General features: G+C 35.8%; 1 protein-coding gene across 1 annotated transcript in view; it reads left to right on the top strand.

Moving 5' to 3' along the window:
- LOC309618705 (uncharacterized protein) overlaps positions 1-16,953 on the top strand; it is a 40,356-nt gene that overhangs the window by 19,287 nt on the left and 4,116 nt on the right.

Below are 16,953 nucleotides of genomic sequence, written 5' to 3'. Positions count from 1 at the left end.
ATAAGATAAACATAAAAATCAGACACAAGTCAGTTGCAGACAGCAAACCCCAAGTCTACAGTTGCTTCCAAAGTACACTGCCTCAATTTTGGGTTGATTTGTTACCTATTCAGGTATTTCACAGATACAGAGTACCTCAGGTTACTTGTGGGGATTTAATCCACTGCTCCTGAGGCTGCACAGAGAAATTTCCCTTTCTCTTCTTTGTTCACACAGCTCCTGGTGTTCAGTTTTTGTTTTGGCCCCACCTCTGCTTGTAGGTTGCCCTCAGGCTACTTTCCCTGCTGAGACAGGACACCATTAAAGAAGCAGCTGATTAGGGGGCTCTGGCTCTCTCAGGCAGCGGGGAGGGAGGGGTAAGGTAGTGATAATTGGAATGCGGGGTGAGCCTGTGGTGGCAGAGGCCGGCGAGATGTTGCAACAGCCTGAGGTGTGCCATGTGTTCTCCCAGGGAAGTTGTCCCTGGATCACTGGAGCCTGGCAGTGGCAGGTTGCGCAGGCTCCCAGGGTGAGGGTGAGGGGCACGTGTAGATAGTGACTTGTGCTTGCACACAGGATTTTGGTGGCTGCATCCATAGAGTTAATATTTCATGCCTGTCTCTGGTGTCCGCGCTGATAGCCGTGGCTCATGCCTGTCTCTGGAGCTCGTTTAGGTCGTGCTCTGCCTTCTGTTTGCAGACAGGGAAGGAATCCCCTATCCTCACGTACCCAGAAACAATGGTCTCTTGCCTCTTAGACAGGTCCAAATTTTTTCCCAGACTCCCTCCAGGCTAGCTGTGGTGCACTAGCTCCCTTCAGACTGTGTTCACACAGCCAATCCCAGTCCTCTCCCTGGGATCTGATCTCTGAAGCCTGAGCCTCAGCTCCCAGCCCCCACCCACCTTGGTGGGTGAGCAGACAAGTCTCTCAGGCTGGTGAGTGCTGGTCGGCAGTGATCCTCTGTGCGGGAATCTCTCTGATTTGCCCTCTGCACCCCTGTTGCTACATTCTCCTCCATGGCTCCGAAGCTACCCTGCTGCCCATCCCCCATTTCCACCAGTGATGGGTCTTGCTAGTGTGTGGAAACTTTTCTTCCTTCACAGCCCCCTCTCCAAGGTGCAGGCCCTGTCCATATTCTTTTGCCTCTGTTTTTTCTTTTGCCCTACCCAGGTACATGCGGAGTTTCTTGCCTTTTGGGAAGTCTGAGGTTTTCTGCAGCTTTCAGTAGGTGTTCTGTAGGAGTTGTTCCACATTTAGATTTTTTTTCTTGTACTTGTGGGGAGGAAGGTGATCTCCCCATCTTATTTCTCTGCTGTCTTGAAGGTCTCTCCCCAATTAAGGCATTTAAGTTACTACATTTCTCTATAAGTACAGCATTGGTCATCTCCATTATTTTGTTCTGTTGTTTTTTTCCTTCCTAACAGTTTTGTACTTGTTATTTATTGCCCAAATATTTTTTGTTATTTATTGCCAAATATTTATTATTTACTATAGATATTTCCTTGCTGTTGCCTAAATAATTTCTGTTATTTATAGTTTTTTTTTTTTTTGGTGTGTGTTAATGAGAGAATGATTTATATAAGTTCTACTTTTAGAATTTATTGGATTTCAATTTTCAAATTATTCCTTGTAAAGTATTTTCATTAAATTAACTTTCAGAGTGCATATTATTTTTTATTTTGTGTATATGGGACCCATCATGGTTTAATGGTACTGAATCCATATACTTCACTGCATATGCAAATTAGCTTTTTATTATATTTCTAGCAATATTGACTTACTAATTTTGTTATGAAATCTGTTTTTAAATTCTAAATAAATCTTTTGGAATTTAACATATATATTCTACCCCTAAATGCACCAAAATTACAGCAGGAGTATTAAAAACACAAAAGCACTCATTAAGAAGTCAAACAAGAAAGGACAACACACAGGAGATATTAAAAAATTATAGAAGCAAAAAAATTAGTTCCAAGTAGAAGAGTGAGTGCTGAAAATAGAACAGCACAAGGTGGGAAATAAATGAAAAGCAATGAATTCACAGCACAGAACTGTCTGAACATCCTCCTCTCAACTGAGTTTCTCAGATGACACAAAATGAGTAAGATTGGTTTAATGTCTTCCTAAGGAACACAGCTTCTCAGACAGTGCTTCTTAAATCATCTGCCATGAAGGACCAGTTAGTTTTCTTTTTCCATTTGATCACAAGCCAGTACTTCAGCAAAGTGCAATAAAAAATGTATTGTTAGAAAACAGAATGAAAAACATAACTGTTCTATTCTTTGTTCCAAAGGATGTGTCCACTGATTAGATGTTTCAATAATACCAAATTCTATAAAAGTTGCTTAATACTTACAATTTTCTTTGTTTGTTTTTTTCCTTTTATTGAGGTATCTTGGCATACAGTACTGTATAAATTTAATGTGTACAGCAAAATGATTTGGCTAACGTATATCATGAAATGATTATCATATTAAGTTTAATGAGCATCCATCACCTCATATACATATAAAATTAAAGACAGAAAAAGTTTTTTCCTCATGGTGAGAAATCTTAAGATTTACTTTCTTAACTTTCTGATATATCATACAGCAGTGTTAATTATATTTATCATGTTGTACATTAAGTCTCTGTTACTTATTATCTTATGACTTGATGTTTGTAGCTTTTGACCACCTTCATCCAATTCCCCCTCCTCCCACCACCAACTCTGGTAACCACAAATATGATCTCTTTTTGTATGTGCTTGTTTGTTTATTTGTTTTTGAAGTATAAATGACCTACCACACTATCTTAGTTACTGTTACACAACATAGTGATTCAATATTTCTATAAATTTCAAAATGATCACCACGATCATGTTATATGACACCAATGATGTATGTAATTTGTATTACATACAAAGATGCTACATAAAAATTGACTATATTCCCCACACTGTACATTTTCATACAAATTCTCAGAGGAAATGTAAAAAAATGCATAGAATAGAAAATATTATAATTAATATACTCATATAAAATATATTGCATCCTTGGGCTTCCCTGGTGGCGCAGTGGTTGGGAGTCTGCCTGCCAGTGCAGGGGACGCGGGTTCGAGCCCTGGTCTGGGAGGATCCCACATGCCGCGGAGCAGCTGGGACCATGAGCCACAATTGCTGAGCCTGCGCGTCTGGAGCCTGTGCTCCACAACAGGAGAGGCCGCGACGGTGAGAGGCCCGCGCACCGCGATGAGGAGTGGCCCCCACTTGCCGCAACTGGAGAAAGCCCTCGCACAGAAATGAAGACCCAACACAGCCAAAAATAAATAAATAAATAAATAAAATTAAAAAAAAAAAAAAGCTAAGAAAAATTAAAAAAAAAAAAATATTGCATCCATGAAAGTACAGTACATTATGTTCACATTTTATGGAAATAAAATACACTGACAGGAAAGCAACAAATCATGATTGACATATTGATAAATTATCACAAAGTGAACATGCATGGGTCAAAAATTAGACTATTACAAACAAATACCTCATTACTCATTCACTCTTCTTCAACAGAAACAACACTCATGCCTTCTAATATCATGCATTAGTATTTGCCTAGTTTAAAAGTTTATAACAATAGAATTCTAGAGAATGTATCCTCTAGAACTATTTTTACAGTTTTCTCCAGTTTTTTCTTTTTCCCCCTCTCTTCCTATCTGCTTTTTTTGTCATGGCCTTGTTCATCATGTTTATTCAGTCTTATTTTTCTCCAAGTTTACACTTCATTTATGAAATGGTTTCTCTTTTTCTTTTTGAAACTTCCTCCATTTGGTACATTATAGTAATTCACAATTTTTATAGGTTATATTCTGTTTATTATTATCAATATTAAAAAATATTGGCTATATTCCCCATATTGTACAATATATTCTTGTAGCTTAATTTATACATAATAGTTTGTACCTCTGAATCCCTTACCCCTATATTGACCCTCTCCCTCTCTTCTCCCCACTGGTAACCACTAGTTTGTTCTCTATATCTGTGAGTCTACTTCTTTTTTGTTTTATTTACTAGCTTGTTGTACATTTTAGATTCCACATATGAATGATATCGTGCAGTATTTGTCTTTATCTGCCTGACGTTTCCCTTAGCATAATGCCCTCCATGTCCATCCATGTCATTGTAAATGGCAAAATTATATATATATACATATAATATATATATTATATGTATATATATATATATATATATATATATATATATATGTATATACACCACATCTTTTTTCCCCCATTCATCTGTTGATGGACGTTAGGTTGCTTCTATAACTCGGCAATTCTGAATAATGCTGCGATGAATATTGGGGTGCATGTATCTTTTTGAATTAATGTTTTTGTTTTTTCCGGACATACACCCAGGAGTGGAATTCCTGGGTCATATGGTAGTTCTATTTTTAGTTTTCTGAGACACCTCCATACTGTTTTCTGTAGTGGCTGCACCAACTTACATTCCCTGAAATGGTTTTACTTTCATTTCTAGCTGCTTCCTGATGTTCCTCTGTTTCCTAAACTTCTCTTTCTCCAACCACTCATAACCGAATTATTTTGAATTATGATCTTTGTTGTTATTTCACATATTCTATCACTTCTAAATTTCTTTTAGCTTATTTTGAAATATTTGGTTAGTTTTCACTAATTTTATGAGTATATCTTCCCGGCTTTTGCAGGTTGTGTTCCCCAGGAAGCACACACTCAGAGCCCTTGGCATGTAGGATGTTTATTAATAAACGCCTGGGATTAACACCTGTGGAATGAAGGGGATGTATTGGGCAGGGAGAGAAGCTAAGCTGAAGGCACTCCTAGTGTCAGCCTCAGCTGGCCTGACAGCAAGCTCTGTAGAGGTGTCCAGAGTTGGGCCAAGATGGCCAAGAGTTTAAAAACCTGCATCAGTCAGTGTTTGGGTGTGGGCTGCTACAGGAAAGGGCAATAATTTGGGTGAGGTGTCTATGTTGTTTCCAAAAAGCCTGGAGAGGCAGACAGCTGAAGCCTGCCTACCCACAGCACTGCCATCAGTTGGGGCAACAAGTCCTTTGTTTTCAGGAGAATCTGCACAGTGCATCTTAGTTTTCACTACAGAGGCACAGTTATTTCCTATAGGGATGTTGTTCTGCCGTTTTTTTTTTTTTTTTCTATAATAACTTTGAATGGGATCTGAGCATGCTCTTTTTCTGGGTTTATGTTTCTGTGAAACTGATTTTCTTGTACTCTTAGAAGGGGAGGCTGGTTTAGCACAGTATTCATCGTTTTGTAACTGTAGGGCTCCCTCTTGTGTTGTCATTAGAATGTATGCAACTCTTAATTGGAGCATGTGCACTTTTCTTGTTTTGGCTGATGTTCTCAGATTGGCCAATTGATGTTTCAGGTATTGCCTTTGGATGTTGTTTTTTGTCCTTGTTGTTCTCCTGATATTAGGACTGCTGGAAAAATTGCTCTTTTCCTCTGCTTTCTCTTTCATGATTCTTAATACCATATTTTGAGTTCCTTGAGTATATTTTGTTGATTTGTTTTTGAGATGTTGCCTTGGGGGTCTTAATTTACCTTTTGCGTTTACATTTTTCCTTATCTTACTTTTAAATTAAGGGATAATTTATGTAAATAAAATTCAGATATTTTAAGCGTTAGTTATTTGTGAGATTTTACAAATACATTCACCCATTTAACTACCACACCAATCAACAAATACAAGATTTTTGTCACCCGCAAATTATTTTATGCCATTTCCTAGTTGACCTACCTCAACTAGTTCCCTACCTCAGGAAAACACAGTATTGATTTCTTTTATCTAGCTTTATTGAGATATATTGGCAAATAGCATTGTGAAAGGTTAAGGTTTACAAAATGATGCAAAATGATTACCAAAATAAGGTTAGATAACATTACCATTATATCACATAATTATCTCTTTTTTTTTTTTTTTTGGTGAGAACATTTAAGATCTGCTCTCTTAGCAGCTTTGAATTATATAATACAGTATTGTTAACATAGTCACCATACTGTATATTAGATACCCAGAACCTATTCATCTTATAAAGGGAAGCTTGTACCCTTTGATCAATATCTCCCCATTTCTCTCAACCCCAACCCCTGGCAACCATCTTTCTAGTCTGTATGTCTATGAGTTCAACTATTTTGGATTCCACATATAAGTGAGATCCTATAGTATTTGCCTTTCTGACTGACATATTTCACTTAGCATAATGCCTTCAAGATCTATTCATGTTGTTACAAAAAGGCAGGATATCTTTTTTTTTTAATAGATGAATAAAAAAGAATTTTTACAATATATTTTATAGGGAACTAATATATATATATATACATATATTTACTTATTTTTTTTTTCTATCTTTAGCTCTTTTTTAATCTATGGTATTTCTTGTGTCTTGTCTAAGAAACACTTTCCTAAACCAAGGTTAAAGAAACATTCCCTTATATTTACTTCTAGAAGTTTTATAGCTTTAGCTTTTATGTATGCTGTGAGTTTAATTTGTTTATGTTTCATCTCTTAACCAAATACATTGAAGCATAATTAAATACAATAAGACACCCATTTAAAGTATACAGTTTGATGCGTTTTGATGAGTCTGTATACCTGTGTAACCACCACCATGATCAAGATACAACACATATCCATCACCCTGAAATTTCCCTCATGCTCCCTCCCTATCAGCCCCCTATATCACCACCAGTCCCAGGAAACCAATGATTACTTTTTGTCACTAAAATTCTGTTTGACAGTACTAGAATTTCTTATGAATAGAATCACATAGTATCTACTTTTTGCTTTTTGGTTTCATTCACTGGACGTATTTTTGAAATTTATCCGTGTTGGGTGTGATGTAGTAGTTCATTCTTTTTGTTTCATTTTATAAATACACTACACTTTGTCCAGGAACATGATGATGGACATTTAGTTTTCTCTCAATTTACAGGTCTTAGGAATAGAGCTATACAGATATTTGTGTACATGTATTTACATAACTGTATGGAGATATTTTTCATTCTATTAAGCAAATATCTAAGTGTAGAATTGTTGATTTATAAAGTAAGCATATGTTAACTTTACAAGAGATTGCCAAACAATTAGGCAAAATAATTTTGCTATCTTACACTCTCAACAGCAATGTATGACGGTTACCAATTACTTGACGTACTCAATAAAACTTGACAGTCTTAATTCCATCCCTCAAGTAGATGCACAGTGGTACGGAATTGTGGTTGGAATTTGAATTTCCTTGATGCCTAAAGATGCTGATTATCTTTTTGTGTGTCAATTGGCCATCTCTGTATTTTCTTTAGTTAAGTGCCTCTCGAATCTTTTATACATTTCCTAATTGGAATGTCTTTCCAGTTTTTAGATTGGATCATTTGTCTCTTTATTGAATTGTAAGGCGTTGTATTTTCTAGGTATAATTTTTTTGTTACATATATATTATGCAAATATTTTTACCATGCTGTGATTTGCTTTTACTTTTTTATCAGTGTCTTTTGAAGAGCGAAAGTGTTTTATTTTTTAGTTTTGCTAAAGTACATTTTATTGACATTGACTTTTATAGTTCATGTGTTTTGTCTCATATTTAAGAAATATTTGCAAAACCTAAGCTCACTAAAATTTATCTAATGTTATTTTCAAGAAGTTTTATAATATCAGTTCTTGCAGGCAGGATATAATACATTTCCAGTTGATTTTTTTATAGGGTGTGAGAAAAGTGCAAGTTTTTTTTTCCCTATCCAAATGCACCATTGTTGGAAAGATTATCCTTTTGAAACTGCAGAACACATTTCGGGACTTAGTATATCATAGGTTCTTCTGTCTCCACACAGAAAGAATTCATTAAGAGACAGAGTGACAGAGAAAAGAGGAAAGAGTTTATTAGTATAGGACACTTGTGAGAGATACAAGCGGGTGGGCAAGGGAGTGTTGCCCCGAAAGCTTAGTGGGCTACATTTTTATAATCAAAGGAAAAGTGGGTAGGGAAAGACCACCTTCTTCCTCATTCTTGAGTAGATGTCTGTCTTCCATTATTAGCTCCTCCTCCATATCAGGCAGGGGAGTTTTCTTGTCCTTACTTTGTCTCTTTACTCTGTCCCTATCACTTTCACCATTGAATTGCCTTGGCAGCCTCATAGAAAATTGACTATATCAATGTGGATCTATTTCTGGACACCGTATTTTGATCTATTTGTCTACATTTATACAAAAAACAGTCTATTTAAACGGAACTTTATAAATAAGTCTTGTATTTCCCTCTGGATTCTGCTCTCTTGGTTCCTAGGGGAAGCCATCTATGAGAGGGTGATATACTTCAAAATTGCTCGGAAGCCACCATCTGGGGTCCTGGAGGAAGCCATTCATTCAAAGGTGCTTCAGTATGGAAATCTCTGGGAAATGCCTGTGGGGATGGTACTGCTGAAATTGAGAGGGAGTGCCACTGGGTGTCCCACATGCTGCTTGTCTTCAGGCAGAGGCAAGCACACAAGAACGAGGTAGAGAATTGTCTTCTAACTCTGGAGTCCCTTTATCACCTTCTACTGACAAAGCTTAGTATAGTGTCAGCTGGCAAGAGAGAAATATTCCAGGATCCCAGTTAGAGCAATCAAAAGACATTTGTAACTGAAATGCAATTACATTCTTAATTTTCACAGTCTACTTAGAGTTAATATTGTATGACTATACCTGAAATGTAAAAGCTTTGGAATTATATAGATCCATTTACCCCATCCTATTCTTTATTCTAAAGTGTATTACATCTCTATACATTAAAAACCCATAAGAAAATGTAATAATTTTTGCTTCATTCATACATATTCTAAAGAAATTAAGAAAAAATAATCTTTCATGTTTACTCAAATATTTATGATATTATTGCTCATCATTTCTTCTTGATGATAGGTTTTTAATGTCTATACTTATTCATAGTATCCTGAATGTAAAGATGAGATTTTGGAGCAAGGATAGATTATTATTATTTACAGCAATGACTGAATAGGTTTCCACTGACCTAATCCTTCTGAGGTTATATGATGAGAACCAGATGTCAGCCTACGTATATGAGGGTCTGCACTCTATAATAGAAATCCTGAAATTAGAAAGCTGGAGACTACATAGGAATTGAATTGTTGTTAACCTCCCCCATTGAAATATAAACACATAATTATGGGAAGATAAATCTCTCACTAATTATTTAGCTATATTTTAGGTTTCAAAACTTGTCCTTTAAGCTAGATCTCAGGCTTCTTTACTCAGAAAGCCTAACTAAGAGGAAAAATAAGAATGTTCACTTTATGACACCTAACAATTTGCATTTCTGTCTAGTATAATTTCTCTTTTCTTGAATAATTTCCTTTAGTATTTCAGGTAGTATGGATCTGTTGATGACAAATTATCTTTGTTTTTTAACTATATAAAGCTGTCTTTATTTTGCTTTTAATCTTGAAGAATATTTTTAGTGGAATTATAATCCTGAATTAGTATTTTTATTAATTATTTTTCTTTCATCATGTTTAGGATTGTGTTCTACAGTTCTCTTGCCCCCGTGCTTTCTGGTGAGAGCCAGCATTAATTTGACTCCTATTTCACTCCTTGTATGATGCGTGTCCTTCATCTTTTTTTTTTTTCCTTTTGTACTTTCAAGATTTTTTTTTTTATCCTTTCTTTTAAGCAGTTTGACTATAATGTGCTTAGGCATGATTTTCTTCATATTTATCCTGTTTGAGATTTGTTGGGATTCTTGAATCTATAAATTCATGTCTTTAAGAAAATTTGTGAAATTTTTGGCCCTTATTTTTTTCAAATAATTTTTCTGCCTTATTATCTAGCTCATTCCTTTCTAGAACTCCAATTACATGTGTGTTACACCATTTAACATAGTTTTCCAGGTGCTTGAGGTTCTGTTTGCATTTTTTTTTGTTGTTTTCCCATCTTCTTCACATTGGATTCCTTCTTTTGATCTATCTTCACATTCACTGTTTCTTTACTCTGTTATCTCCATTCTTCTGCTAATCTCATCCAATAAAGTTTTTTTTCCAGATAATGTATTTCAGTTCTATCATTTTTCTTTTTTATTGTTTTTTTTTTTTGTGGTTTCTATTTCTCTTCTAAAATTTCTTATATGCTTACAAGAAAGCACATTTTCCTTTACATCATTGGACATAGTTATCAAAGTAGTTTTAAAATCTTAGTCTACTAATTTCAAAATTGAATTATATATAATTAGGTCTACACTGACTGCTTTATTTCTTGAGAATGGACATGTACTCCTGGCTCTTTTTATGTGAAATAATTTTGGATTTAAACTACAATCTGGTGAATACTATGTTGTAGCGACTTATATTAAGGTGACAGTCATTGGTCTTTTTAGTTTTAGCAGGTAAATAGCTTGGTTGGACCAAAATTTAAAAAAATTTCACTTGGGTAGTAGTTCAAATCTCTGTTTATTTCTTTTGTACTTCCGGACTGCTTTGAGTCTTTCTCACACATGTGTGCTTCAGGAGTCAACCAGAAATTTGGGCAAAATATATACAGAGATTTTGAAATTATCTCTCTGGCTCTCTCTTTCCAGGATTCTCTCCTCCCATTCCAGCAGTCCTAGTTACCCCAGACTCTATTTTCAGGTTCTTCATGCCAGGAAGTCTGTTGGTTTTTGTTTTAAATTTTAAACTTTTCACAAACTGTGGTGACTGTGGTCTTCATTCAAACTAAAACTCTATCAAAGAGAAATCATCCTGTGTACTTACCTTCTTCCAAGTGTTGAATGCATTCTAGATCTGCCTGCTTTTATTTATTTATTTATTTTTAATTTTTTATTTTATTTATTCATTTTTTTGGCTGCGTTGAGTCTTCATTGCTGCGTGCAGGCTTTCTCTGGTTGAGGCAAGTGGAGGTTACTCTTCATTGCAGTGCACGGGCTTCTCACTGCAGTGGCTTCTCTTGTCACGGAGCATGGGCTCTAGGTGGGCGGGCTTCAGTAGTTGTGGTGTGCAGGCTTAGTAGTTGTGGCTCACGAGCTCTAGAGTGCAGGCTCCGTAGTTGTGGCGCACGGGCTTAGTTGCTCCGTGGCATGTGGGATCTTCCCGGACCAAGGCTCGAACCTGTGTGCCCTGCATTGGCAGGTGGATTCTTAACCACTGCACCACCAGGGAAGCCCCTGCCTGCTTTTATTCTATCTCCAGTGTGTTCAAGCAGCTGCTTTTTTTGTTTTTTCCAGAGTTTTAGTTGTTATCTTCAAGACGTTTGACACACCAAGTACTTAACTCATTCAGACCAGAAGCAAAATTCCTACTTGCCTTTACTTTTATGAAAGTTACACCCCAAAATTTTAATAAAATATTTTATGCAATTTAAATATTTTTCTTAATTCCTACTGAATCATTGATTCAGTTGAAAATAAATGCAGGAAATATAAAATTATATAGGTGTCTTAAGAAGAAAATTTAATTTGAGAAATTGTGTGCCTACAAATTATTGGAAAGTTTGAAAGAATCAGAAGTCTGTCACTGGAATTATTGATTTAAGAGAACTTGACCATAGCTGAAATCTACACGTCAAAGAAATGTTGCTGCTGCTGCTGTAATATTTTTACTGTCTTCTCACAATACTCACAAAAGTAGGGAGCAGAAACTGAGTCTAACTCCTACAGTATACTCTCAGCATTCAGGTTCTTATTATTTTGCTTCTCTATATAAGCAAGATAAAAGAAAGATGACCTCAGTTTTGCCTTCCATTTTACTACCATGAGGAAAACCGAGAAAAGAATGAAACTGAAATAGAGAAGAAAGAAGAGCTAAGAAAACAGATAACTTGAGCCTGTGGTGATGTCATAGCCTATTATTCACAATTTGCCTGCAACTCATCATTTGATGTTCTGATGTTTGTTCAGATATGGGAATGATGAATTGGATTCCTTTTATCTACTGAGTCTAATATAACTTGGATTTTTTTTTTCACTTTTTACAGTACAATAGACATAAATTATACTGGAACCATTTCAAGTGTATCAGTCAAGGGACAAAACCTACCTCCTCCATCCCTTGCCATATGTTGGGTGAAAAGTCTTGTGAAATCAATCACACATTGTTCCAACTTCTATCTAGAAAGAATATTGATTAAATTCAATATTTAGCTGTGTGAGACTGAAAACCTTTTGAATTGTATGGCTAAGAGTGGAGTTTTAAGAATTTCATCTTCATTTTTTTCCCTGTTATTTGGATAAAGCCAGCTTATTGCAAAAGAAATCTAACACAAAGTGTGAAGCTAAGTAAGTGAAAGACAGAAAGACTATTCATTTATTCAACAAATATTTATTGAATACTTATTATGTATCAGGCAATATCCTAGAGATGAGTCTAAAAAATTTAGCAAAACAGGAAAAAATTTCCCATGGAGATGGAAAATAGAGATATAAATGAAAAAAATGTAATTTAAATGCACATAAAATTGTGATATATGTTAAAGAGAAAAAGTAAATTATAGATGAGGGTGTTTTTCAGAGGTTGACTTCTGAGTCAAGACTCAGCATAATGTTGTAACGCAAGTCTCTGAATTGAGCCATATCTGATGAGATTTGTCTTGAACTTCCCAGTGATTTAAGCTAATAGATTCCCTTTCCTTATGCTGGTTTGTATTGTGCTTCATTCACAAGAAAATCAAAGCTACTGATTAACATACAACAGTTTTCTTTTTATAATTTTTAAGATTTCTTCTTTACACTTTTCCATTTCCATTTCTATCTATCACTTATGTGCAGAGTATGTTTTGTGTATTGGTCTTGGTTCTCCAGAGAAACACAACGCACAGAATGTATTCATATACATTCTATTCACAGGAATTGGCTCATACAGTTATGGAGGTTATCTTAAGTCCACAATTGTTTCAAGAAGTGATTCTGAAATGTGACTAACTGCAGTATTTTTCAGATTTATTTCTGCTCCGATACCTTAGAGGTCTTTGAACAGATTTCTTTAAAGGCTTATGCAGCACCAAAGCTGAAGACTTGGTCAGCACCCCGTGGGGAAATGTTTATTTGGGAAGATGCACTGAGCAGACCAGCTGTCCAAGAAATCCAGGAATTCAGCAACTATTAAGAGGAACTGTTGTGCACATTTGAAAATTGCTGGAAGCAGCAGTAGCTACTGTCATATCTCTGTTGGTAGCCTCTGAAAATGGTATAACTGGAAATAAAAAACTGAGTCAGTAATCATCTCACTTGGGAGTTTCTGCTGTTCTGAGAACAAATGCTGGGGACTGCCAACAGGTACTTCTTTGCCCGTAGCCACTGATGAGATCTGCAACAGAGTCAAATGTGAGAAGACCTTGACTAAGTGCCTGCAATCCTTTCTGACCTCTCCCCGTGAGTCTCTCATGACTCATGAGGGAGGGTAGAGAGGGTGATTTTTTCTTCATTATCTCACAGAAGAGGAAGAATAAAGATTTCTAGAAAATTTAAAGGTCTAGAAATTGTGTTGGCTGAGCCCAGCAACAGATAGCTTGACTTTAACTTCATTTCAAATATAGGATATGAAAACAGTGGCACACAAATGTGGAACAGGCACTTAACTGTTTTTCCTTCAACCCCACAAACTCTCTCATCTGCTTTTGGTCAGTCCAACAGAGAACTGCAGGAAAGAATGAGGATAATTAGGGGACTAACCAAGCCTTCTAGGATGCTACTCAATATTTTTTCATCCTATTCCCTACCCTTGAGGCCGACACTTGATTGGAGGTCTTTTCATCTCCATCAAGCCAGGAAGAAGTGGAGTATCATCTCTGTGACCTGCACCTAAACACTCCACAACTTTCCTTCAGTCCTCAAACCTGTTCTTTGTCACTGTTCTTCAAGGCCTCAGTTCTTCTAGCTAAGATATCGCCCTTCCTCATCCCTCACACTATGCTCTTATGCCCCTATCCTTGGTGCAGAAACTGAATTTGTAGAGTTCAGATGAACCTATACTAAAAAGAAGAACTTTGCTTCTTCTTTTGCAATGATAAAGCTGGCTTTATTTGCCCTGGTGAAGTCCAAGGAAGAAAAGGACTTCTCCCTCGCCTAGCAACCTTAGAAAATACAGCCGTGTGTTACCTCTTATAATATGGGTTTTCCATATTTACTTCTCTTTTTCTTAATTTGCAACAACCTTCAGTTTCTAATGAGCTACCAGGCAACCTGGGACTAATTGCCAATTAATTGCCAATGTCAGGTTCTCCTGTTCCCTTTTTATCTTATTGGACCTGTGAGATTTAGGATCCATGTTGTTTTCCGCATCCTCTTTACTCATTGAAAGTATTGGAACTGTGCCAAAAATAATGTTGCAATAATAGCTTCCTGGAGTTTTGATAAGTATAAATATAAACCAGCATGTTGGGGCTACAACTAATAAGAGACAAAAGAAAAGTTCTTCAATGATGCTTTAGGGGATACTTAGATTTCTCAGCAGAGGAGGAAGGAATACAGAGTTTGGGGGTACTGAGATGTCAGTAGTAGAAAGAAATAGAATAGAGTCATTTCAAAATAGAAATGATTGTAGTAATATTAATTTTTGACTCCTATTTGATTAGATTTCTAGGTTTCACTGACTTCTAATAGCTTTGTGCTAGGGAACTTAGAGAAATCTGCCCTGTTGGGTTATTTTATATGAAAATTTGAGTAAAGTTAGTGTTTGGGTCTAGTGATAGAGAAGTGCCAGTCACCAATGATAATTTTAGAAATGTTCTAATTATTCCGTGAGCTTTAGTCTATCTATTAATGATGGTTAAAAAAGAGCATGTAGGGAGAGCAAGGCACAAATATATATGATAGACTTAGAAGATGGAGGATAATACAGGGTTTTGGGGTGATAAACAGGGCACCACCAATGAACTGTAGTAGGCACAGGGATGGCTACAAACAAGGGTTATGAAATATGCTCCCCAATCCCATGGAACTGACTCCCTCTCTATCAATCATCTCTGAAAGACTGATTCCTTTCGAAAGGCTTTCCTGAGTGATTGAAAAAGAAAGGACAGAAACTGCTTATTTCCTATCAAGAGTGAATTTTCTACATTTACTTCATTTAATGCCCATTCTCGAATGTCACATGAAACTATTCTCTGGTGAAAATGGTGTATTAGAAAAGTCTAATAAGCAATGAGGAAGTAAAAGAAATGAATGCATAATTGAGTTATCTTTCCTTACAGATCTTCTGCTGTTTTTAGACCTCACAATCGTAACATTCTGTGGACGAATAATCTACTGCATAAGCCTCACAGATGGGAACTGAGGAGGTAAATAAGTTACATTCCTCAGGGAATATCCTAGTGGTTTGTTTTGTTAGCCATCTAGTGATGCATTAAGGTATTTTGAAGAACCAGAGTAGTAGTAATAGTAATAATAATAAAAGCAATGGTAGGGACATTCATGAGAACTTGGGTCTGGTTAATGTTCTACAACTTCTTGGTTGTGTGACACGTTATTATGTAGGTAACATAATTATAAGTTTGCAGTATGATCTGGTAGGTTGTTAGCTGAATCTCTGTTCCCAGATTCTCCATACAAGGCTTAAAATTCCACCATCTTTTTCATGAGCTTAGATAATGCCTTTTACAGCTGCCATCTTTAAAAAAATAAAATAGTTAGTCATCAATTAATTAAACAAATAGTTCTTAAGTAGCAATTTGTATTCATATGCTATGGGAAATACAAAACTGCTCCCAAGGTATTTACACTCTGGTGTATGAAAAAGTAGAGGCTGGTACTTTCATGATACATTTCATACACAATAGAAAGTAGCTAAATAATTTAAGAGAAGGAAAAATTGATATCACTCTTATCATTGGAGACCAGAGTAGTCAGAGGTTGCAGCTTCTATTTAGGTGATCAAGAATGGATAGAAAGTGAATAAAGGTTTTCCAGGTGAAGGGGAAAAGATGAGCAAAAGCACAGAGGCGAGTTGCAAGATGAGAAGACATAGTCTTTGCATTTGTTGAAGAAGGCAAGGTGATTTACTATTATTTAAGAATGGTACTTTACTTAATGGTACTTTACTTATACTAAAATAGATATGTATCAGAGGTGGGATGAATTGGGAGATTGGGATTGACATATATACACTAATATGTATAAAATATATAACTAATAAGAACCTGCTGTATAGCACAGGGAACTCCACTTCACTGTACAGTAGAAACTAACACAACATTGTAAAACAACTATACCCCAATAAAAATAAATTTAAAAAATAAAAAAATAAAAGTAGATATGGAGTAAACGGAAATATTAATTTAACTTATCAATAAATTAACACATTAATGAATAAATAATTTGATAGAAATAATGACTTGTCTACTCAGAGAACCTGTCAAATCTACCCATTAGCCTAATGGTCACTATGCTCCATTCAGATAGAAAAATGAAACTGATACTTCCGCTTCTCTTGACAGTGAGGGATCCTGAAGTGAAAACACTCAAAGATGGTCTAGATTAAGAAATATACCTCAAAAATGTAGGATTAACAGTCAGCTGGTTTCTTCAATTGAACTATTATACATTAGGTAAAATTTTTTCTTTTTGTATTCCATTTCCGTGCCTTATGTTTTCCAACTATTTGGTTGCTTTGATGTTTTTTTATTACTTTACAAATTCCAACTTGATTTTAGTTGAATTAAAGCAGAAAGAATTTGCTCATCCTTTAGTAAGGAGTAATTGGAGGAGCTGAAACTCCTTGAGTCCAGGTGTGTCCAATGCAATGGTGAGTTCTGTTGGAAATCCAGGGAAAATGTGAAGAGTTGTAATGGTTCATACTGAAGTAAGGTCTGATTGGTTCGATATATCTCCTTCTGAAGTCTGAAACTACAGTTACAGCAGAATTCTAAATCAGGTCTATATTCTTGGCAGAATGGTAGGCAGTTAGTAAGATCAATTATCAACGTGACTGTAAGAACTTTGTGTTTCTCTAGAGCTACTTAAAATGCAC

Source organism: Balaenoptera borealis (assembly GCF_965194805.1).
Source record: "Balaenoptera borealis genome assembly, chromosome: 1".
In the NCBI taxonomy this organism is placed as follows: Eukaryota; Metazoa; Chordata; class Mammalia; order Artiodactyla; family Balaenopteridae; genus Balaenoptera; species Balaenoptera borealis.
Note: the sequence above shows the minus strand (reverse complement) of the source record. Positions and strands in the feature narration are given on the sequence as shown.